The sequence below is a fragment of the Monodelphis domestica genome, chromosome 1 (genome assembly GCF_027887165.1).
Source record: "Monodelphis domestica isolate mMonDom1 chromosome 1, mMonDom1.pri, whole genome shotgun sequence".
Classification (NCBI taxonomy): domain Eukaryota; kingdom Metazoa; phylum Chordata; class Mammalia; order Didelphimorphia; family Didelphidae; genus Monodelphis; species Monodelphis domestica.
The window spans coordinates 500,187,117-500,210,713 of NC_077227.1; the positions used below are offsets into that span (position 1 = coordinate 500,187,117).

At 38.9% G+C, this 23,597-nt stretch overlaps 1 protein-coding gene and 1 pseudogene across 2 annotated transcripts in view; both read right to left on the minus strand.

Moving 5' to 3' along the window:
- TSHZ2 (teashirt zinc finger homeobox 2) overlaps positions 1–23,597 on the minus strand; it is a 277,271-nt gene that overhangs the window by 203,083 nt on the left and 50,591 nt on the right. The window lies entirely within an intron of this gene.
- Positions 100–11,972, minus strand: LOC103102659 (dihydrofolate reductase-like; annotated as a pseudogene).

Consider the following 23,597-nt stretch of genomic DNA (forward strand, 5'->3'; position numbering starts at 1 on the left):
GCATCCCTGTACCTCTGGGGAAGGAGGAGCAGTATCCCTATACCTCTTAGGGTAGGGGGAGCAACATCTTTGTATCTCTGGGGGGTAGGGGGGCCAGCATCCCTGTACCTGGGGGGTAGGGGGAGCAGCATCCCTGTACCTGGGGGGGTAGGGGGAGCAGCATCCCTGTACCTGGGGGGGGAGGGAGAGCAGCATCCCTGTACCTCTGGAGGGGAGAGCGGGGACCTGGTGTACAGAGAATGCCACATCCCAGGGGTACACCACTGTGAAGGGCAGGAGCCACTTAAAAATGAAAAATCTCAGGGTCCTAAAAAACAGCCCTTGGGGTGACACCACTGAAACTTGGCCAGTCCTTCAAGAGAATGTTGGGGACAAATTTTTAGTTATTTTAAACTCTTACCTTTCATCTTGGAATAGATACTGTGTATCGATTCTAAGGCAGAAGAATGGTAAGGGCTAGGCAATGGGGGTTAAGTGACTTGCCCAGGGTCACCCAGCTGGGAAGTGTCTGAATGAGGTCAAATTTGAAACCGGGACCTCCCATCTCTGGGCCTGACGCTCAATCCACTGAATCACCGGGCTGCCCCCAAGGGCATCATTTTAACCTTGATGAATACTGATTCATAGAAAAAGTAAGGTACAACTAGAATTCACATGAGCTTATCTGTTACACTATCCTCTATGTATCTTTAAAATGTCACACACCAAAGCAACCTCTGAGTGGTAGTCTAAGAGCCCGCTGCCCCCACTGTCGCTTTAGCCACATTGGGACACAGGAAGAACCCTCGGTCCCAGGATGGCCCGGTCTGGGGGAATGTGTGGGGAGAGGACATCAGAAGAGAGGGTAACAGAGGGAGAAAAGCAGCTTCTCCCCCTCCCTAGGGGCTCCTTTATTCCCAGGCAGTCGGGGTGCTGGGCTCGGGTCAGGAAGCCCGGATTGGACCTCGACCTCAGAGGCTCACCAGCTGCTGTCTAAGGCACATAGGCTCAGTCTGCCCATCACCTCAGCTCTAAAATGGGAATAATAATAGCGGCTACTTCCCAGGGTGGGACAGTGTTTGTAAAGTGCTTAGCACAGTGCCCAGAATCTAGGAGATGCGCTCTACATCCTAGTTATTAGTATTACAATATTAGAATAAACCATTAAGCATTTATGAAGCAAGTGCTATTTGCCAGCCAGAGAGCATGCTTGGTGCTGGGGATGCAAAGACAAAAACGAGTCCCTATCCTTACACAGTTTATAATAATAGTCATTTTATTGTTCAGTCACTTCAGTCATGTCCAACTCTTCGTGTCCCCATCTGAGGTTTTCTTGGCAAAGATACTGACGGGCCTTTCCAACACTGGCTCATCTCACAGCTGAGGGAACTGAGGCAAACAGGATGAAGGGACTTCATTTTGGACTAGAATCTTCCTGACTCCCACTCCAACCTTCTATCCACTCCACTACCTAGTTTACATTCTATTATACAAACAGGATTCTAGAAAGCTAAGAGAAGGGAAAGAGAAGGGAATAAGCATTTATACAGCACCCGATCTATACAGGGCTATATCAATGTCTTGCCATAGAAGAGGATCCTTTAAGGAGGGGATCAATTAGTATACCTGGGAGTCTATGACTAAGCTACAGCAGAAAGTTCACTGATTTGCTAACTTTTCCATTGAATATTTGTGTGATGCAAATCACTTGTGTTCCAGTTTCCATTTATCCCTCTCTAAGATGAGGTTATACTCCATGATCATTAAGGTTCCTTCCATCTCCTCCTTTTAAGTTGCATTCTGGGACTTGGTTTCTCCAACTGGAAACTTAGGGGGTTGGACTAGGTGACTTCAAAGTTTCCTTCCTCTTTGAAATTTGTAGGGTCTTCTTCATCACCTTCCACTTCTTGGAATCCCTAGCTCAATTCCAGGCTTGACTCCTACACAAGACCTTTCCCTCTCTTCCAGTTGTCAGCACTCCTCACAAATTACTTAGTATATTTTTGTATATTCTATATTGGTTCCAAGGAATAGAGTGAAAAGGGCTAGGCAATGGGGGTCAAGTGATTTGCCCAAGGTCACACAACCAGAATGTGTCTGAGGCCAAATTTGAACCCAGGACTTTCCATCTCTAAGCCTGGCTTCTCACCTAACCTCCCCCTTTTATATCTTTTTTTTTTTTATTGTTCATTGTTGCTTCCCTCATGAAGTATTGCATAAGCTCTTTTATTGAACTGCCTTTTTAAATTTTTTTCTTTATATCTCTATTGCCTAACACAGTTATGTTCCTAGTAGATACTAAATAATTGTATGTTGAATTGAGTTGAATGGTCTAATGAAGGGAAAGGGAAAGGAAAGTAATAACATTTATTGAGTACCAATGTTCCAGATACTATACAAATTACTTTAAAAATATTTCATTTGACCTCATTTGTGATCATGGATATAAAGTGCGTTGGAAAAACAGAATAGTAGATAAATATTATTCTGATTCCATGTTGCTTTGATGCTCAATTTTCACCTTGAGGTTCAAAATGTTTTCAGAAATTCAACTAAGTAGCACATTAAATCATAGAGCTTTTGGAGTTCATTTTTGGCTTGTTAAATTAATTTTTTAAAAAATTGGATCATTTAAAGTTTCAATTTCTTGTTCTATTAATTTGGGTACATATTTCTTTATAAACATTGATTCATTTCATTTAAGTTATATATTTTGATGACATACGTTTAGGCCAAATGATATCTAATAATTTCCTATATTTAATTTTATTTGTTGTGACTTCTATTGGTTTTGATACTGGAGATTTTGTTTTCCACTTTCTTTTTTAAAAAAAGATTATATAACTTTAAATCTCTTCTATCAGTTTTCCCTCCAAAAAGGCTGTTGGTTTACTTTGTCAATTAAGTGGTGTTTTAATTTCAATTCTGTCAATCCCCATCTTAATTTCCAAAATATTTTGGTATTAAATAGGGATTTTTGTGTTCCTTTATAGTTTTTAAATTTAAATCTATAATTCATTGACCTGTTCTTTTTCTCTTTTTTCAGAAAGTCCTTTACTTGAAAAAATATTATATCTCTGTATCAAGCAACTTATTCTCCTTCTTTTCTGTTTATCCCCGTATAACTCTCATTTGATTTATGAAATCTCTTTTTATCAGACAGCTGAGCTTTTTTGCCTTATCTTACAGGGTCCTACAGGACTTTGTGACCATCTCCAATCCATGTCAACAAATGTGAACATCACTCCCACCACTCCCCTATCTCACTTGCCATTTCTCTTTTATGCGTTACTGTTCCACATTAAAATGTTAGCTCCCTGAAAATGGACTGTATTGATAGTTTGTATACCCACTGGAGACAATGTCTGGAACACAGTAAGCACTTAATAAATGCTCTATCGATCAATCCATCTGTCTGTCTATCTAACTACCTTTGAAAATCTCTTTGCAGAATCCTAATAGATCTTCTAGTCAGACTACATCTTTCTCTTTAACTTTTCCTGCACACGAAATGGAATGGAAGTCTCTATTTAACCTGATGTGTACTGTTTCGGGTCCTGGTGCTAAACCTCTCTTCTGCTGTAACTTCTTTGCCAGCAGCTCTTAGGTTCACTTATATTTCCAGAGTATAGAGCACTGAGTCCTTCAAGACCCTCAGGAACAACTTCTGTCAGCCTGCTCCAAACTCTAAGCCCTCAGGGCTGTGGGGATTTCATCACTGTTCTCTTTATAGGAACTTTCATTTAGTTCTGGTTAGGGCCCAGGGATTGCAGAGCATGTGCTAGACTTTCCTGGGACTTCTGGCTAACGCACTCCAAGAGGGTCAGAGCTGAATCAAGGGCTGTGCAGGTCTCAGCCTTGGACCTACACCTAGCCTTCAGGTTTCTAGTTAACTCTTTTTCCAATCTAGGCTGGATAAAATTACTCATAGTTTTTTTCCCCCTAGTTCTTAATTGGGCAGCTAGGTGTAGCACAGGGCAATAGAGTACTGGACTTTGAATCAACAAGACTGATCTTCCTGAGTTCAAATCTGGCCTCAGACATTTATTAGCTTGGTGACCCTGGCTGTCATTTAATAACCCTATTTGCCTCAGTTCCTCATCTATAAAATGAATTGGAGAAAGAAATGGCAAACCGCTGCAGTATATTTGCAAAGAAATAATTTTTAAATTGGTGCTTAATAAATGTTTATTGATTGATAAATTAAAAAGAACATTCTGGGAGAAGTTTATATTTCTTTATATCAACTTCTGAAAAAATGCATCACACTCAAATATTTGCAAAATTTTTGTCACAAACAGTTGCTGACAATCAGGTTTCTTCATTACTTTGTTATAAACAGAGCTGCCTCCAACTGCCCAAACCATGCCCACCTTATTTGCTAGTTCTGGAAGTTCAAGAAGGTTTAATGCATCAGCCAGACTGCTGGCACAATAATGATCTCCACTAGGAGGTTCCTTCAGTTCTCAACTGAGAACTATAGTCCTGTCTTTTAAAGGTTGACTCTTCTCAGGAATGGAGAACCAGGTCTTCTTCTCCATTACCATCAGATTCTGTTTACCTTCTACTGAAGGAGTTGTAGACATTTTCTGGAAGTGCTTGAACCGAGAGGGGGGCCCAGGATAGGTCCCTCTTCTTCCCTATGCCCATGTTCTGGGACACAGCAATGATACTGCTGATCAGAGGCACCATGTCTATAAGCAATCAGCTTCTAGAAGACCAGCAGCAGAGCAGCAGAACTAAACTAAAGAGCATTTACTGTATCTCCAGTAAGCCTTTGAGTTTTGAGGATATAACTAAATTCTGGAAAATGTGGAAGAGTATGTACAGTGACTATTATAAAGCAGATGTGAACAGCTAGAACTGTAACTAAGTGCTAATTGACCAAAGAGAAATTTTCAGCTACTTCTTAGTAAAAGAAAAGATTTTTAAAAAATGATTAAACAACTATTATTCATTATCTTAACCAAATGAGGCAATATGTACAGTACTTTGTAAACTTCAAAGCACTATTAGTAACTATAATAATTACTCTTATTATTATTCAGTCTAGCACTTAAAAAAACATCTTTTTTGGAGTATATGTGTGGAAATTAGGATTTTCTGCCCCTATTTACCCTGAAATCTTAACTAGATATCCACCAGCCATGGACATTTGACCACAGTTAGATGTTCCTCTTCTTATGCCCTAGAAGAGTGATTTTAACATAATTGGTACTTATTAGACATTTCATGAATGAATGAACTATCTGCTAACCTCAACTCATGGTCCAATGACACAGCCTGATTCAATCTCTTCTGTGTCTTAATAACTCTCGCAGCTAATGATTGAATTTGATTTGAGAATTTTTGTTCTTTATGTACTTCCTATACATCTGGCAAATGCTATTCAATGAAAAGGAAACAAAAACAAACAAACAAGAAATCCTTCACCCTTCAATAGATATTACAGTATTCCCTATTTTTATGTGATAGATGATGTCTTGTGATTTTCTAGGCTTGGTGGCAGTGCCCTCCATCAAAACCCACTCTCTCTGTTCTATGAGAAGAAAATAACCCAGAAAATCTTCACTAATAGGAGAAATCAGCCTTCTCAGTCTCACAGCTCCCATCAAACCTGAGCTTTTAATATGACCCCAAATGCTTCAGGAATGAATGCCTTCCCTCCCTAACCACTAAACTTTTCAAGGGCTTTCAAAGAAATTGCTGGGCTTTGAAACCATATTGCAGTGCCTACTGAGGATATGATTGATAGATCTAATGAAATTACCAAATTTCCCTTCCTATTTCTGGCATTAGTCAAGAGTTCATGTCCAAAGATTATTCCACCAGACATGTTCTGCGGATGTGATGGGATTAGCCAAATTTCAAAGCTTATTTTTGACCTCCAGCAGAAAATTGAGCACATACGCTATTGAAGCCAACTGGGACCATAGAACATCAAGTTGATTCATCAAATTAGCTGAAACATAATTGTGCTGCATGACTGGCTATGGAAGTCGTCAGCTATAAACCTGTCAAAAAGCCATCAGCTTTAATGTTAAATAGAGACTCAAAGTAATGTTGTTCAGGACCTGACATTTGTTGGACTTTAGCCTGCAAAGGATGCTATCTGCTTTGTTTCCTCTTAGAGGAATTTGAAGCAAGAAACATTGTGCTGATAGGTCCCAGCAAACAAAATGTATTCACATTGGTTGGTTAAAATACTAATTTTAGCAAAACACGTATCTTTAAAAAAAAAATCCAACAACCTTTACCTTCCATCTAGAATCAATACTAAGCATTGGTTCCAAGTAGAGTGGCTAAATAATGGTGGTTAAGTACCCTCACTGAGACTTGCCTGGGGTCACATAACTAGAAAGTGTTTGAGGCCATATTTGAACCCAAGACCTCTCTAGGCTTGGCTCTCGATCTACTGAGCCATCTAACTGCTCTGCCCAAGATTATCTTAAGACAACAATTAATATCAATATCACAAATTTGTATAGATTCTGCCCCCCCTACACACACAATATACACATACAAAATGCACATGAATTTCCTGTCTACTATTGACTACCAGAGACCTACAATCAATTCTTGAAAGTAAATTATATATAATCACTTGATACTTACAGAATAACCACCTAAAATCATTTATTTGAAGGATAAAAGAATCTTCATGTATGACCTTGGCCAAGTCATTTAACTTCTTTGGGACTCAGCATCTTAAGCTATAAAAGATAGTGTTGGACTAGCAAATCTCTAAATTATGTTCCAGTTCCAAATCTTGTGATATTTAGAATCATAAGGAGATGGGCTCAGCAAAACAAAACAAAACAACCAAAACATCCTCCTGAAGGAAAAAGAGATTGAGGTTTACATTCCTCTCTGCATAAAATCAGTCAATTGAGAAAGTACAAGTACAGGACAAAAACTTTGTCCTCCTGCCACCTCCCTCATTAACAGGAATTTTTTTGCTTGTATTTCCCAAACAGTTGTCTCAATTCTCCATCTCATTTTCAATTCAACTTTACAAATGTCAAATAAAACCAAGACTGAGTTCTTAAATTATGTAATGAAGTCTTGTGGAGTTTTGTTTTTTGTGTGTGTTTTTTTTCAATTAAATTCAGACATTTAACAAGCCATTTCTTGAAATATAATTCAGATCCAGCGCCTGCTGGATCTGTTCTAAATGCTAGTTGATCAACTGACTGACTATTCCACACACAAGTGTGAGAACTCCCCAAATGAAGTTTTAGTTCTCTACATCGGGTGACTGACTGTCTAGACTACAATGCTTAACTACTCTTTTTGCTGGCTAATATCTGCCTTTTTCACAGGAGCATGTAGGCCTTCTCTAATTTATGGATGATTGACATGACTGAATAATGTGAACTCTAATGTTTTGATACCTACGTCATAAGGGACCTTTAGGCCCCTGACATGACAGGCTGTGAAGGCTTATTCAAAGCAGCTTCATTACAGAATATTAGGTTGTGATATGCAAACCAACTCTGCACCATTCAAAATATCACCATTCTCTTCAGATACTTTTTTTTGGGGGGTGACCCCAAACATAAACAACCCTTCTAGAAGCATAATACATTGAGTGGGATCTTTTCAAACAATAAAATAACAGAATCTTAAAGCTAGAACAAACCTCAGAGGCCATGTAGCTCAGGATATAAATTTTTAAAAATCCTCTGTACACCTTTTGTTACTAGTGGTCTTCTAGTCTTTGGATGGGTAACTCTAAACAAGGAGGGACTCGTTGTCTATTAAAGCAGCTCAGTCCATTTCTGGATTACTCTAATGCGTAGGAATGGTGTGGTTTTTTTTTTATATAATAATTAAATTAGTTTCTTTGTAATTTCCACTCTGCTCTTTTCACTGTTCTCTGGGGCAAATACTTGAAGAGAATCAGTCATGATCCTTCCCTCCCAAATCTTTTTCAGGAGGTATATCTCTACTACTTGCCACCAATTTTCATATTGCTTGAACTTAAGGCCCTAGATTGTCTTGTTCTTTAGTGCAATGTTTCAAGCATTTGGGATTTTATCAGTGGGCATACTCCCTCCACCAATGATGATAAGAACCCTCCTCCATGACTTTATTTATGAGTGGTTGGAGCTGGAAAAATTACCATCTGGCAGCCATCTCTCTGATAAGCCTCTTTAAACTGAATGAAGTTGGTCTTCATAAGATACGCATTCCATTCTTAGGATCATGTTCAAAGCCTTTCCAACTTCATAGAATCTGCCATCTGAAACCTTACTGATTGTGTTGCCCCTTTCCTTTCCTAGCCATATTCTCGAATTATACAGTTTGAAGACTGAAGCTATGAATTTGTTACTTATGTGAAGGCTTATTTTAATGATTTCTTTAAAGAGATTTACCTTTATGTGAAATTCAGAGTCGCCATTGGTTCAAGCTAGGGTTGGTTTATGTGGGTCCCCAAAAAGCAATGTCCTATCACATGTGGGGCCTGGCCAGTCTGTACAACATTAAGGTTTCTGGGACTCCATACGGGGAGATGTAAGAAATTATTTTATTAATGGAACCATTGATTGTTTAGTCATCTAAAATAATAGGAATTACAGATGGAAAATCCAGTCTCTTCCTTTTACAGACGATGGAGTTGTTAAGACCCAGAGAAGTGATGAGATTTTTCTCTCTACCTGTTAGTAGGTTACAGAGTCAAGATTTAATCACAAGTCTTTTGATTTTACATCCTGTCTTCTTTCTAGTACACTCCATTACTCTTTCTTGCCTCTCCTTACCTCACTCCCTACCCCCCTGTAATTATCTTCCAATATGCCTCAAAAGCTCAAAATACTAGAAACTTAGAAAGTTCATATAGGAGTTAATTCTGAAACATTCATTGCTGGTGGCATTCTAGGCTCTATTCATAAATTTCCAATGATGTGAAACTCATTGCCCTGAAAGACAATCCATTCATTTGTTGGATGACATTTGACTTCTTTTTAAATTTTCTACATTTAGGCAATTTTTTTTTCTTTGAGATGGCCAGAATTTAGTAACACCCTCTTACTTGGGCAAAAAAGGTTATTAAGGATCCTTAGAGAATGGATACTCTTTCATGTGTTAATGCCACAGCAAAGAGCAGTGAGACATTGCTGGCCTTTTGCCTCCTTACACATGATGTTTTGCTCTATCACTACAAAAAAGAAGGGAAGAGAGGAGAAAAGGAGGAATGAGAGAATGAAGAAGGAGGAAAGTAAGGAGGGAAAAAGGAATGAGAGAAGAAGGAAGGAAGGAAGATTAATAAACAAGTGAGAAAAAAGCAAATAAAAGAAGTTCATCTTTTATCTATTGCCTCAAAGTTGTCATTTTCATGGTAGAAGAATACAATCTGAATAAACACCTTTTGTATTTCATTGAAGAATTCAACATTTCAGAGTTGTTCTAATGTTCCTGCTGGGTCTGTTCAATTTCTCCGGATATTCTCTCCTAATTGCAACAACTAGACTTTGTTAAGGAAAGTACATCATTTATTTGGATGGAATGTGTGGCCTGAAGGAGTGTGGTCTCAGGTCGATGCCACATTGTTGAGAAGAGATGCAGCTCGCTGCCTAGTTGTCTTTCCAAAGGAGCGGACAATACTGATAAACATGAAGCACGGAGCCCTCCTTCATCAGAGCTCTCTCCAGGGCTCTTGTAAAGATGTAAATACAGCAAGGTGGCTTAGCTCTGCTCTAGACTGCCTGCATGGGATTGGTAGGCATGCCTTTTCTCCCTGCTGACACTCTAGCCCACACTATATGGTGTAGCCATCCCCAGTCTTTCAATGAGCCCTAGGTCACCGCCGTCAAGATCCTGTTACCATGGCGCCCCTCTCTGGGGACCTGTCTTCTCTTCTTTCCTACAAAGGTTTCATCCTCTGCCTACAACCCTCCTCCTGGGGAATAGGGCTGAGGGGGTGGGTTAGTGTTAGTGCCAGCAGGCTGAACCGAAGGGGCACTGGATGAATGTTCTGGTGAATGAGCCACCTCCTCTCCAGGATGAGTACTGCCCTCTGTACATCCCATCCCCTCAAGTGAAATTGCCACCATGCTCAAAAATTCCTACCTATAGTTCTACGCTCTTAGATCTTCATAGACCTTACCATCTCTCATGTTCGTCCATGAATGAGAACTATCATATATTTATTGTTGCAGCAGTCACCCAAAAGGCAATCAAAGCGTTTAATATACCAACTGCCTTTAGTCAGTGATAGTACTCTATTAGCCCGGGAAATTAGATTAATTCACATTTATATTGCTCATTAGATACTGGATTTGAATCCTAGATCTACCACTTAATGCCTACATGTGACTTTGGGCTAACTTCTTAACCTTGCTAGGTCTCAGTTTCCTCATTTGTAAAATGAATGTGTTGGACTAGGTAACATGGAAGATCACTTCAAGCTCTAAACAAATAAGTCTCCTATGTTATTGTATCCAACTCTTCATGACCCTGCAGATCAAACTGTCCATGGGGTTTTCTTGGCAGATGCCAGAGTAGTGTGCTGCTTACTTCTCTAGAGGAATACAGCAAACAGAGGTTAAATGACTTGCCCACAGTTACACAGCTAAATCATATCTGAGGCCAAATTTGAATTCAGGTCTTTCTGTCTCCAGGATCAGTGCTCTATTCACTGAGCTAAGCCACATAGCTGCACCCTCAGCAAAAAGAGATTAAATGACTTGCCCAAAGTCACACAGCTAGTAAATGCCTACGACTAGATTTGAATTCAAGCCTTCCTCTCTCCAGGCCCACCACTCTGCCCACTGAACCATCTGGGGTCTCTGCTGTCTCCTTGCCCATCCTTGAAAGTGGACGTACTTAGGTGCTAAGATTTGATAAATACAGAAAATTCTCCTTGCTTAAAAATGCCCTGCCTCATTGATAATAGGTTTGAATTCCTATAATCTTCCCTTGGATAAAGGTGTTGAATTTACTTGCTGAAAACTAATGAATTTTCTTGAAAAGTTAAAGCCAAAACCCATTATTAACTATTAACACTTTAGTTTGAATTATTTTATTAGACAATTCCCCCAATTCTTATGTAAACTATGATTTACATAAGGAAACAAACTCCTTTTGGGCAGAGATCTTTGTTGTTTCTTTGTCCTCCTAGCCCTAGCATCCATGGCAAAGATTAGGCACTTATTAAAGACTTGTTTCATGAATATTCATCTGTTTGATAATTCTATCAAAGTCCAAGGAGAAGAAGCATAGGATAAAACATTACAAGAATCCCTTCCATATCACAACTTACTTCATTGAAGTTTTGATATATCTCAGGTTGATGTAAGAAATGAAACGGGAATTTGGGGGGAGTTGTGCAGAAGCTACAAATGACACAGAAAAAAGTTTAGGGACAGAAAAACAGAAAATATATTATAGTATTGTATGATAGCAACATATTTTATCTTTTAAAACCATAAAAACATGCAATTTCTTTTTTAACGTTAAACTAAGTAAAAAGTTAAAGTTTGTAAAAAGAATGAGAAAGCTAGCAGATGACAAGGGCTAAAAACATAGAAATATCTTCTAATGGTAATAACTTATAAATACATATAAGGCTTTTAAAATACCCCATAGAAGAAAAAGGAAAAACTCAGACTTCATCTCTGGTATGAAAAGAGAGCCAAAATATTTTCACGTGGCTTTTCCAGATCACGGGGGCACTGTGTCCCTAACCCCGATGATGTGGAAGGGAGAGCTATGGTTTTAAAGGAACTAGTTTGGTGTAATGAATCAAATGTTGGCTTCAGACTCAGAAAGTCTGGGTGTTATTTCTGCTTCTGTGACCCTGGACTTGTTATTTATCCTCTGTGAGTCTCAGCTTTCTCAGCTACAAAGCAAGTCTAATAATATCTATAATACCTACCCCCACTGGGTTGTTGTGAAGATCAAGTGAGACAATATTTGCAAACGATTTTGCAAATATAAACATCACTGGGTAAATGTCAACTGTCATCATCATCATCATCATCATCATCATCATCATCCCCACCATCATCATCATCATTATTATTATAATTATTATTTCAGCTCACTTATCTTCAGGAAATGGGGGAATATAGGGCAAGGTGACACAATGTGGGAGTGTGGGAGCTAAGAAGCATTAAGGCCAGCAGGTGCATACTGGGTACTGGGGAAATGGAGGGAGTTCTAAAAGGCAAAAAAGTTCTGAGAATGGAGAGAAACTGAAGAAAAGACTCCCTAATATTTCAAAGGGCTGGTCTGCTTAGAATTGGCATCATTGTTCCTGCTTCAATAGTTGAGCTTTCTACCTATTCCAGTCCCAACTTAAACATTTTATTTCTCTAATTTTGGTCATAAGTTATTTCCACTCTCAAAGGGGAAAAATAGAAGAAAGATTCCTGGGGCATCTGGGATATCTGTAGGCTTATGGCTACCATCTAAGAAGTTCTGTTCTTCCTGAAATCCCCTCCGACAGTGAGAAGCCCCAGGTCCAGATGAATTAAATGGAAATCAAGGTCTCTGGAGCTAAGAGGCCAAATGAGATCTAATGTAAAAGTTTCCTGGGGTCCAAAATGTAAATGTACCATGAGAAAGCCCTTGACAATCCTATACATTTAAACTCTGATTAAGGTGATTTGGAAGTGATAATATGAAAGTCACCTTAAAACACACACACATGAAAGAGTCTAATAAGAACATGGCAGCAAATTTAACGCCTCCCAAATAATTTAAGTATTGCCAACTTACAGTCATATCTTGGCTCCCTTATTTAAAATACACTCATACACATAACACATGCACACACATATATACATATAAAAACATTACCTAAAAAATGACTTTTTCCCAATAGGCATCACAAAGTAGTATATTTTATTTATAATTAAGATACTTTTATATTTTTATGCAAAGTATTTTCTGAAGACCAAATTGAAAGAAGAGAGAGAGAAAAAAGAAGAGAGCAGAGAAGGAGAAAAGGGAGAGGAAATGGAGAAGGAAAAGCTTTGGAAATAATAATAATAAAAAGATCTTTTTCTTTTCTCCTCTCTAGTTACTTCTTCAGCAGAAACCAAATGTCCTTTCCTTTATGCCATTCTTTAGCCTGGAGCCAGTTTTTAGAGCTGAGTAATAAATCCCTGAAAACCAGTGACTACAATGGAAACGCTGACAGACACTTAACACTAATGGTGCAAACAGAGAGAGCAGAAGAAAATTTTCTGGTCAGATTCCCCACATTGAATTTTCATAGCTTGCTCACCAATGTACCATTTTTAGTGGACAATTTCTCTGTTCAGAAACAGCAGTAAATTTCTGAAATATTTGCAAACCCCAGGGACAAGAAATTTCCTTGATTCTTCAGTTTCCCACAGGTTTCATAATCACTAAATACACTTTCTTCAAATGCCTTTTTTTTTACAAAAAGAACAAAAATGACATTTGAACAATGACAACTTGATAACTAGAACAAAAAAAACAAGACTGAGCTATAATATAGCAACTAGGACTCGAACCATGATGGGCTTCAGTATTAACGTTCATAAGATTTGTCACTGTCACATCTTACTAACACTTAGAGCATCTCATTTTCTAAATATAATGTATCACTGTTTAGTGGCTAAAAATGTAAATTACCAAAAAAAAGAACTTAATCATGTTCAAGAAGCTGAAGGAAAAAAAAAAGAGTCTCAACCTCTCAGTCTGCATCTCTGGCTTAATGCTTAATAATTAAAGAGAATAACTCTTGGATAATATTCTGCCTCCCACCTCTACTCAGGTAATTTTCCATTCTTTAAGACTATAGATATAATTATGAAATTCAAGCACAGAAAGAAATCTCTAGAAACCATGTAGTCCACCCATAGACTTCACAAAGACCCATGCGAGATGCTTGAAATCTTTAGTCATGGGATCTTGGATTTTTCCAGTGGAGAGTGACCTTAGAGATTATCTAGTACAACTCCCTCATTTTACAGATAAGGAAGTAAGGTCCAGAGAGGCATACAGTCTTATCCAAGGCCAACTAACTAGTCAATGATAAAGCCTGAATTAGAACTTTCTTTGGCATAAAGTCCATTGCTTTTATCATTGGATCATATATTTAGAAGTGGAAGAGACCTTAGAGGCTATCAAATCCAATTCTCTCATTTTACAGATGAGGAAACTGAGGCATTAAGAACTTAAGTGATTTAGGCAGGTCACAACAGCTAATAAGAGTCAGAGGCAGGATCTGAACTCAGGTCAAGCACCACCTCTGAGTAACCTGCAAGACATTAAGCAGAACAGCATGGCTACTTATTTCTCGCCAAACCTCAGAACCAAGACTCAAAGGAACGTTCGAGGCCGTCCAGGTCAATCCCCCCATTGGCTTTGACTGCACGCATTCCCTGCTTCCAGGTCTGAGGAGCCGTGGGCACGTTGTTGTTGGCAAGAAGCAGCCAAAGCGTCCCCAGGAGGTGACAGTCTGGGTGGGGAGGGACAGACGCCGACTATGTTCCCGGCAACTCTGGCTTCAATAAAGAAAATAGGACGCAGGCCGCTGCAAATCTGTCTCCGTGGCATTTAAACCATTTGACCTACTCCAATTACATCTCATATGGATATCTATGGATACGTCACAGCAAAGGGAACGTTTTATCATCCGAATAAATCCCGGTTCACATAAGGAGACGGTCTTGTTCCACACACACATACGTGCACGTATCTATTATATATCCTTTGAATATTATTAGACTAGTCAAATGGTTCAGAATCAGAAACATATCATTTTATCAGCGGAAACGAAGTTAAGAAGAGGTTCTACTGTCGAGGACCCGGCCCCTTCTTTCTGACTTGCAGCTGAAACTTCCATATATGTGATCCCCCGGCCTGGCACGGGAGCCGCCGGACAGTCGGGTCTGTCTTCCTTTTCTGTGTGGATCCCCGACACTAAGCACACAGTAAGCTCTGCATGAAAGCTTTGTTTATTCAAATGCACCCAGTCTCTCCCGTGTTGAAAATGGATCGTGAAGAATTATAAAAGGAAGTATTTCAATTTTAAAATGGTCCCGAGGACACTCATCCAAACAAGTTGGTACACTAGAAATCTTGACTACCAAGTCTTGGCTGAGTGGCCATGTCCAGTCTCTGACGCCTCCAAGGGACCAGGGAACCTTTAGGTAGCTGATCCCGCCTTTGGCTGGCTCCAATTATCAGCAAGTTTTTCCTGAAAAATCTACCTCTCCTTCAGCTTCTGCCCATTGCTCCAAGTACTCTTTTAGGGCCTAGCAGAATGACTCTAGTTGAATTATGCATTAATAACATGAATTCCAGTGCTATTGGCAATAGATTTTCATGGGCAACTGTGGGTTTTACCTGCAGAGTATGTATCAAAGAGGGATACAAGAGAAGACATAGATCAATAGAAAACAGTACAGATATAATTTTGAACCAAACTTCTACTGGCTTACAAGGATTCAATCTCTGAAACCCACTTGGGCATTCTGCATATACAAGCACTTTCTCAGGATATAATTTAGGGCCAGTTTTGAAACTTTGGCCCAATTTGATAAAATATTGATAGATAGCACAGTAAAAAATGTTATGGTAAGGCCCTACTTTACTGCACATTGCCACTGTAAATTTGAAGAGACATTGTCAACCTGCTGAGGCCTTGAAATTTACTTTCTTTAAAGACAGATAAATCCCATGAATATCTCTGGAGATGTATGTTATATATACAAACTCAAGACCAAAAATTTCTTTCAAGTGGCCTCAATCCAATTCCTCCAATTGCCTTTGTAACTTTCACTTACATGAGACTTTGACTTAAAGGAACACATTGGATCCAGGTTCAGATCTTGATTTCTACACCTACAAAAGTGTAGAACTTTAACTGTCTCCTCTGCCTTCACAGTTGCCATCTCTCTCATGTCTAGAATATGCTTCTTCCTCACCTCCCCACCTAGGATCTCTGGGTCCTTCAAAAGCACACTCAAGTGGCCCGTACTTAAGAGGACTTTCCTGACTTTCCCAATTTTAGCACTCCCTGCCTCCAAATTATTTTGTATTTACTTTGTCTATATTTTGCATTTTATTAATATATGCTAGTTTACAATTAAAACATTTTACTTATATAAGTTGTTTCCCCCCAATAGACTCTAAGCTCTTTAAGGACAGGGGTTGCTTTTGTTTCTTTCTTCACATTCCCCTTGCTAACACAGTACTTGGGAACTGAACTAAAATCTGTGTGACTTGAGGCAAGTCACTCACCTCCTTGGAGCCTGGGTTTTCAAATTTATAAGCACCTTTGGAAACCTGAAGCCTATAGAAATGGGAATTATTGTTGTAATGCTGATTAGCCATTTTAAATCCTGTACAAGTTTGCTTGCCCACAAATTTTAGTTAACAACAACTCATATTTATATAGCATTTCTAGGTTTTACCTCTTTTAGAACAAGTATCTTATTTGATCTGGACAATAACCCCCGCAGGCATATGTTACTATTATCCCCATTTTACCTATGGAAATTTTAATGTATGAGGAAAGATAAGTGAAACTAACTAATTTCAGTAAGTTTCTGAGAGAGCACTCAATTCTAGAACTTCCTGACTTAAACTCCAGTAGACAAATAACTTAGGTCCATTAATTTTATACCTCTCTCTCTCTCTCTCTCTCTCTCTCACACACACACACACACACACACACATACACGCACACACGTATGTCCCACATTGAATGCTGAGGCACCTATGATCAGGCAACCTCAGAGTCTAATGGGCTTTGGGAGAAATAAATGAAACATGGAGATGTGTATATTGTATGCAGAAGATATTGGAAGGGACTGGTTTTTTATTATGGGAGGTAGAAATTGGGGCCTAATTAGGCTGACTTGGCAGTGTTCAAACAGGAAAGGAGGCAAAAATCAATTGAATTCCATGTCAGCAGAATTATATTTTTAGCTTAAATCATCACCAAAAATGGATCTGAATTGGTGAAATAACTGCTCTAAAACCTGGTTGCTTCTCACAGTGTCCATCCTAGGAGCCAGTGCTAGTCTATACAGTAAATACACAGGATTTACTAACACAGACTTTGTTAAACAAAAATGCACCAGGTTATTTTTGGCTCAGGAAAAAAAGGTATCATCCATTGAAACTTCAATGTCTTTCACTCACTATTCAAGGTATCTAGTATAAAAGTAACTTGATTCCTTGGTCTCTGGTTGGAGGTCACCAGATCCTAAATGGACTCTTGAGTTGCCAAGTAGATACAAATGGCTATTTCAGATTATAGGCCCAGTTAAGGAACAGCAGCCTAGAGTAGTGGCTAGAGATCTGGATTTAGGGTCTGAGGACCTATGTTCAAATTCCTGCTTTTCTACCTAACTTTTTTGTCACCTCAGGCAACTTTTGCTTCACAGGTCTTGGCCTGTTTCTGCATCATCAGGGAGTTAGAATAGATAGTTTAAGGTCCCTTCCACTTTGGAGGCAGGAACCCTAGCACAGATATTTCAAATAGTAGGGGCTTAAGAAATATTTGCCAAGTTGGATTTAACATCATGAAAGGAGACAAGTGGCAAAATAAAAAGGTAGATTCCTAGAAGTTACAAGTTCAAAAATAAAGCTAACTCATATGCCATGTACTATAGCAGCGGTTCTCAACCTGTGGGTAGTGACCCTGGTGGAGGTCAAACGACCAAAACACAGGGGTCACCTAAAGCCATCGGAAAATACATATTTCCGATGGCTTTAGCCACTGAGAAATTGTGCTACTTTACAGCAAGATTTCGGAAAGAACGGGAACCCTGCTGCCCGCACATTGTACTAATATTAGTTACCTTTCAGCAGCCCTCCCCCTATGAGGGACGATGGATTTACCCTGTTGCCTGGAGACTGGACTGAAACAGAGACCCAGAGAAAGCACCTGGGTGCTGGCTCCAGAGGGGTTAAGAATGAATCCTGGAGCGGATAACGGAGCCGAGTAACCCCAGCAAAGTGAAGCCTCAGCTCAAGCTGGAGGGAGACAACAGGAAGAAGAAGGCAGCATCTGCGGACCCCTTCCCCAGGCAGGACTTACCTCCCGCCCCAGCATTCAGGCTGCCTCCTGCTAGATTAATATTTCTCAACATATAATTAAATATTGTTTTTGTGATTAATCACTATGTTTAAATTATGTTTGATTTGTAGCAATGAGAATACATAATGAATATCAGGTATTTACATTCCGAATCATAACTGCAGCAAAATTACAGTTTTAAAGTAGCCACCATAATAATTTTTTGGTTTGGGGTCACCTCAACATGAGGAACTATATTGTGGGGTCATGGCATTAGAAAGGTTGAGTACCACTGTACTATAGGATCCCTTTCTTAATTCCCTTAGTTGTGAATATTCTCTCCTTCCTCAGATCAACATGCAAATTAATTATTAGTTTACGTGTTAATTTCCCAAGTAGAATATATGCTCCTTGAGATCAAGAATTGCTTTGTTGTGCTTTAAATCTCCAGTGTCTTATACTTAATAGGCTCTTAATAAGTATGTATTGGTTTAAATGGGAGATCTAAAGTGTCTATGTCTAGGAAAAATAATTCATGGCACTGATAACAAAGATGGCATGGTAATGGCATTTATGAGAAGGTGGACCAGTTCCCAAGACTCCCAACTTTCTTCCCCTTCTGGTCAATGGCTCATCCTCAGAAGAGTCAGTGCTCTAATTTTTCCCATTAAGCTCTATTTCTGAGCTGGAGTCCCAATGCTCTTCCAGTATGCTAAAAATAAAAAAATGTTGAGAATGTAGCACACAAACCAACTGATTATCTAACTATTTAGTTATATATACATATACATATATGTTATATGTATACATAGAAAGCAAACAGAAAGTTCAACGCCTAGAGATAATTTGCTGGTTGTTTTGTTTTTACCTCATTTAGCTAATCTTGAACAAGTTACTTAAACATCTTTAAGCCTCAGTTTTCTCATCTGTAAAATGGAGTTAGAAACATTGTACTACTAACCTCACAGGTTTTTGGTATGAGTCAAAGAGATAATGTATGTAAATGGCATTTCAAATTTTAAAGCGCTATATAAATGAGTTTTTATTATCTAGATACAGATTTAAATTATCACCATCCTCATCATCATTGTGTAGAAAAATCCTCAGAGGTAGAAAAAATATTTCAAATAAGGAATGGAATAATGAAAACGATGTTGAGCAAATGAGAGAAAAGAATAGACCTGTTTGAAAACAGACTATCAGCACTAATGACTAGTATCTAAAAATAAGCCCAACATTTTAAAAAGTGGAAGAACATCCAGAGAAGTAAATCAAAAGATAAATTGGGGATGAAGTGTTTAACTAGGTAAAACAAAATGAGATTCAGCACAGAGAAGAAAACATGAGAAATGATTCCTGAATTATACTGATCCTATCCTTCCAGGTTACTGCTGTTCTATAGGCTGATCTGTAAGTCCACAGAAACTGAAAATGTGAGCGGAGGGGATGGAAGAATGCCCCAGAAACTCTGGACTCATAAAACTCTGAGAAAGTCCAGTATGAAATGATTGCTACCATACAAAGCCTAAATGATGAAGCTTTGGAGGCAGAGTGGCTTTGGAGGTGGCCACCTGTCCTGAGGAGGGCAACCTGAGGCTCAGAGCACCAAGCCTGGACTCTACTAATCAATTTACATCAATTAAAAGAGTTGTCCCCAAAGAGAAGCAGAGAGCAGCAAACTGCCCAGCTTCTGGCCTGAAGCTAGCTTGTTCTAGCCAAACTACTTAGCAGACAAGGGAAATAAACTTAGCACCTTGCACACATTCCCTTCAGAGGGTTGACAAAAGTGGTAGCTCTACTGAAGGAAGTTCCAGCTCTGCATGGCTGGACTGAGTGACTGAATTGGAAATGGAGCCTTTGCTGGAGCTGAGCAAATAATTCTTCATCAGGCAGCACACTATTAAGCCCACCTTGATAATAAACGGGTGATTTTAGCAATAATCCTGCTCCATTCTCATATTTTCCATTTTAAATTCCATGTTACTTTTAAAGGATTCGCCCATTATGGTGATTTACATCCTGGAACTCAGAGACAATGATGTCCTTTAATGTCAGAGACAGTGCATTATTATTTATCATTAAATCGCCTTTGTCTCCTGGTGAAACATTTGAAGAATGCCTTCCAGGATGACACAGACAGGTGGGAGCCCAAGGGAGCTCAGCCCTACAGGGATTCCCAAACGCAGCATCCTCTCCTCCTTCCTCTTCCTCACATCAACCAAAGGACAAGCATTTATTAGGCACCTAGGATCTGTCAATACCTGGAGTAAGTGCAAGATGCAGACAGCCAACTCCCTGCTCTCAATGAGCATATCTTCTACAGTATAGAGAATAATGACAATCAAAGCTCATTATTGTTGGCCAGGCCTGTCTGACCCTTCATGATCCCACAGACCCCAGCTATCTATGGGGTTTTCATGGCAAGGATACTGACGTGGTTTGACCTCTCCTTCTCCAGTGTGTCTTTTTGTCAGTCAATCAGAGGTTAAGTGACTTGCCAAGGGTAACCCAGCTAGGAAGCGTCTGAGGTCGCATTTGAACTCAGGTCTTCCTTACTCCAGGCCCAGTACTCTATCCACTGATCCCCGTAAATGCCTCCTAGGCATACCAAGGTGAGGTTATTTGCCCACAGTCACAATGGAAGAATGTATCTGAAAATGGATTTGAACTCGGGTCTTCCTGACTCTAAGTCGAGTGATCTTAACTACTGGACCACAACTGCCTCTACAATAAAAATCCTGATTAATTAAATAGCAGGTAATTAGGAAGGGTACTAGTACTAACAATTTATTCTATCATATTTTGTACTACTATTTTACCTTAGGACAAATAAGTTGCATTAATAAACACATTATGAATGTGTCTATAATAACTGTAGCATAATGGGAAGAGAAGCCAAGACTATCTGAGTGGAAATCCTGCCTCTGACACCTATGTGACCCTGAGCAAGTCACTGAATCTTTGAGGGCCCCAAGCACCCTTCTAAGACTATGAGCTACAGAAGGGATGCTTACCTGATTAGCAGAAGAAGTTTTCTTGCCTGGGATCTCCAAGAGAAGGACATTTCCAATAAGCACCTGAAGATGCAGTATGGGAGCTCAGGGGAGACTTTCTAGCTGACTAGATAGATTTAGGAATCACCTGCATAGAAGTGATAATTGAACTCTGGGGAGTGAAAAAGGTCACCGAGGGAGGGGGGCCATAGAGAGAAAAGAGAAGAGCCCCTTCGGGAGCACCCACACTGAAGGGGTAGAAAGACAAAGCCAAACCAGCAAAGGAGTCTAAGAAGGAGCAGTCCTCATTGAGGAGAGTTTTTGACGAGGTCTTGTTCAAGTTCAAATCCAGATCATCCTGAATAACACTGGATGGAGAATTACATAGAGATCCTCTGATCCTATGTTATTTGATAACTTTCCTCAATTCTCTTTCTGTCCAAGAAATCAGGATCTTTTCATTAAAGAAAACTGAAGCACCACAAGAGCAGGAGTCCTCCTTAATTTAATCTTTGTATTTCTACCAGAAGTTTACTATGTATAATTCTATGAATAATAATTCTATGTATAATAAATTCTATGTATAATAAATGTTATTAAATGTGGAAGAAATAAGGAAGGAAGGAACAAAGGAAGAAGTAAGGAAGAAGAAATACAGGGAAAAGGATAAGAGAAGTAAAAGAAAAGAGGGAGAAAGGGAGTCAGTAAAGCAGTAAATACATATTGATTAAGTACCTACTATATGCCTGGCATTCTGCTAAGCACAGAAGGTATGAAGAAAGGTTAAAGAGAGTTCCTACTTTCAAGGAGCCCAAAGATCTGTGGGTAGAAACCTGGAAACGACTATGTACAAACAAGCTATATATAGGATAAAGAGGAAATAATCAACAGAGAGAAAGCATTATCATAAGGGGGATGGAGAAAAGCTTCCTATAGGTAGGATTTTAGTTGCGACTTAAAAGAAGCCAGGAACAGAAGATTTGGGGTAGGGAGCATTATAGGCACGGGGGACAGCTAGGGGAAATGCCTTGAGCCAAGAGATGGAGTTCCTTGTTCCAAAAACAGTAAGGAGACCAATCTCACTGAATCAACAAGTACATGGGGGAGTGTTAAGATATAAAAAGATCAGAAAGGCAGAGGTAAGGGCAAATTATGAAGGGCTTTGAATGCCCAAAAGAGGATTTTCTATTTCATCCCAGAGGTCACTATAGTCAGAACTATGCTGTAGAAAAATCATGAAGATAGCTGATTTAAGATGAATGAGGGCTAGAATAGGGAGAGACTTAAGGCAATCAGACCAAACAGCAAGAAAGGAGAGAGTGAAGGGAGAAAGGGAGGAGGAAAGAAGGGAAGAAAAAAATGGAGGGAAGAAGGAAGGAAAAAAGGAAGGGAAGGATAAAATTTACCCCATAGGACAACTGGACAAAATGGAAAATGAAGCTGTTTTTGTTATTTCAGGACAATATGCAATGACAAAATAGGAATGTATTTTAGAATCAAAAGATAGTTGTTCAGAAGATGGTTTTGCTGCTTAGAAGCTTTGTTATGTTGGCTACATCATTTAACTTCTATGGACCTTAGCTTCTGCATCTGTAAAATCGAGGGAGGGGGGTTACTACTAGGCCTATGCCACAAAGAAATCAGAGAACAGAGAAATAAGAAAAAAGATCTTCACTTATTCATTGAAAATCCTTTGATTTTAGTAAATAAATGGAAACAAAAGAAGTGCCAATAATTTTGGGAATGGCTGAACAAATTATAGCTTGTGAATGTAATAAAATATTATTGCATTGTAAGAAAAAATGAAAGCATTTCAGAGAAAACTGAGAAGATTTGTATGAACAGATGCAGAGTGAAATGAACAAAAAACTAAGAGAACAATTAACATAGTAACAACATTGTAAAGAAAAACAACTGCAAAAAACTTAAGAACTCTGATCAATAATGTCTAACCACAACTTCAAAGGCCCTATGAGGAAATAAAGTATTCACTTCCTGACAGTCAGGGAGGAAATGAACTCAAGATACAGAATGAGATATATTTTTGAATGTGGCAAATGCAAGGATTTGTTTTGACTGGGGAGGCTTGTTTTTAATTAGAATTGATTTTTTTTTTAATGAGGAAATCAAGGGAGAACAGAAAGTTAGTTATAGGGGTTGCCAAAAAAAAAGAAAAGAAAAAAAGAGGGCTAATAGAATATTTTTTTAATAACAAAAGCAAATAAAGTTCAGAAGGAAACAAAAGTAAGCAGAGTAGCTTTTAGAGTAACATGTCAAATTATTTTATATACTTTTTAAAATGCAAACTATAATGTAAGAGGTTCTGATTTTCACATGTAATCCTCTATTATGTTCTGCTTTGTATATTAAGATATTTGGGAGGGTTGTGTTTTTTAAACTGGGTATAAGTAATTTTTTTTAAATGAGAGGGTTGAATTAAATTATCTTGGAGGTCCCTTCTGGCTCAAATCCTATGATATTCTATGTGAGGCAGGCAGAAAGTTCAAAGTTTAGTTCAATAAAGACTAGGAAGGGCAAAGCAGACAACTGAAAGCTGTGACTTTTGTTCCCTGTGCAGAATTGCTTTGTTGCCAATTTATATTCCTTGAGAAAAG